We start from the raw sequence: 2,319 nt of genomic DNA, 5'->3' as shown, positions 1-2,319 counted from the left end.
CACTCAGATCCATTTTCCTACCCTCCATAAATTGCACACAGACCCCCAAAGGTGGAATTATTCCTGGGTTCCTGGTGCCATGAGGCTCTCCCCCATGTGGACCACCAATGGGCTAGCAGGTCGGAGGAAAGAGCAAAGCCCTTCCTGCACTCGGGCAGAAGAACGGCCTCTCCTCTGTGTGGACCCACTGGTGTCTCAGCAGGTGGGAAGAACTGCTGAAGCCCATCTTGCACTTGGGGCCGGAAAACAGCCTTCCACGGTGTGGACCAACTGATGCGTCAGCAGGGCAGAGGAATCACTGAAGGCCTTCCCAAACTCAGGGCAGTAGAAGGGTATCTTCTCCTCTGTGGGCCCATTGGTGCTTCAGAACCCTTTCAAATTTCACAATATCCTTCTGATAGGAGGGGGACCAGAATTGCACACAATATTCCCAAAGTGGTCTACCCAATGTCCTGTACAGAAACAACATTACTTCCCAACTCCAATACTCAGTCAGAGGATTGCGAAAGTTTTCAAAACCCACAAAAAAACAAACAGGAAAGAATGGAGGGACAAACCGAATTTTTGAGAGTCAGCTTGGAAGCATCAATGAGAAATCGGCGGACTGGGTTTATTGGGGACCCGTTCTCCTTAAATACACTATATACGTATTTCTCTTGTGCTCTTCGTAGTTTCTCTGTGCTGCAGTGTGTAGTGGCTCGTTGAAATAATGTCCTGATGCAGCTTCGATTGTGGGTGTTGGGATGATTGCTTCTGAGTTTAAGTATTTGGTTTGTGTGTGTTGTTTTTCTGTAGACGCTAGTTTGAAGTTCCCCATTGATTGTTCGCTCTACTGTGACGTCTAGGAATGGCACTTAGTTGTTGTTCTCCTTCTCTTCAAACCAGGAACCCCCCTCAGGCCCATAGTCTCACCACTTGGAACACCAATATACAGACAAGTGAAAGGCCTCCAGTGAAGACTAAAACACTAAGTCGCAGATTCACGCCACTCCATTTACTCCATCCAAGAATCCCTGAACACCAAAGACACCAAGATAGAAGATGATGGAATAATGATGCCCTTTGACATAACAACTCTGCTCACATCCATTAACATCAACGTGGCCAAAGAAAACTGTAATCACTACTCGAAGAACCAAAGTCACAAACACAGCACCAACTTCATCAGCAAAGATAACACTGTCAAGCTCGTGGAGCTGTGCCTTACCACCCACTTCATATTCAGTAACAAGCCCGACAAACAAATCAACGAAACACCCATGAAGCCACCAGTATCAGGATTCCGAGCAGAAGCAATAATGCAGAGACTCGAACAAACAGCCCTTTCAATGATCCAACCCAAACTTTGGGTCCGCTACAGTGATGACACTTCTGTCATCCAAAAATGAAACAAAATAGAGGAAACCTACAACACCACCAACAATCTCCTCACCGGCATAAAATTCACAAAAGAGGAGAACAACAACAAAGTGGCAATTCTAGATGCCACAATAGAGCGAACAGTCAATGGTAAATTTAAAACAGCCTCTAAAGGAAAACAACGCACGCGAACCAAGAGCTTAGCTACAGAAGCAATCATCCCTACACATACAAACAAATCTGTATCAGGACACTATTTCAACGAGCCACTACACACTGGAGCACCCAGGAACTACGAAGACGAATCAATAACTGTACAGCGCATTTCAGAAAAACGGGAAGCCAAGAAACCCCCAGAAAAATGCTTCCCTGACCGGGAATCGAACCCAGGCCGCGGCGGTGAGAGCGCTGAATCCTAACCACTAGACCACCAGGGAGATAGCGATGCATGTTATCAGATCTACTGAAAATGACTTACCTGTCCGGAAATCAAACCCGGGCCGCGGAAGGCAGAAGGCTTTCACCTGTGCATCCACCAATGTCATTTCTTATGAACATTGCTCCCGATGCGGTCTCCTCTACTTTGGGGAGACTGAAGACTGCTCGCAGAGTCAAGTCACAGTGCTTGAGGGAGCATCTCCAGGGCACCCGCACCAATCAACCCCATCGCCCTTTGGCCCAACATTTCAAACCCCCCTCCCACTCTGCCGAGGACATGCAGGCCCTGGGCCTTCTACATCGCCGCTCCATCCCCACCCGATGCGTGGAGGAAGAACGCCTCATCTTCCGCCTGGGATACATTCAACCCCCAGGACATCAATGTGGACTTCACCAGTTTCCTCATTTCCCCTCCCCCACCTTACCTCAGTTGCAACCTTACAGCTCAGCGCTGTCGTCATGATCTGTCCTACCTGCCAATCTCCCTGACCACCTATCCGCTCCACCCTCCTCTCTGACCTG

General features: G+C 48.6%; 1 non-coding gene across 1 annotated transcript; it reads right to left on the bottom strand.

Annotated features, from left to right (window-relative positions):
* Nucleotides 1-1,724: 1,724 nt before the first annotated feature.
* trnae-cuc (transfer RNA glutamic acid (anticodon CUC)) lies at nucleotides 1,725-1,796 on the bottom strand. Its single transcript has one exon. It is a non-coding gene; the product is annotated as a tRNA-Glu (tRNA).
* Between the last annotated feature and the right edge of the window lie 523 nt (nucleotides 1,797-2,319).

This window comes from Chiloscyllium plagiosum, unplaced genomic scaffold (assembly GCF_037043375.1).
Source record: "Chiloscyllium plagiosum isolate Xiang-an unplaced genomic scaffold, Cpla_swu_hap1 HiC_scaffold_27, whole genome shotgun sequence".
In the NCBI taxonomy this organism is placed as follows: Eukaryota; Metazoa; Chordata; class Chondrichthyes; order Orectolobiformes; family Hemiscylliidae; genus Chiloscyllium; species Chiloscyllium plagiosum.
This window is presented reverse-complemented; position numbering and strand designations above follow the sequence as displayed.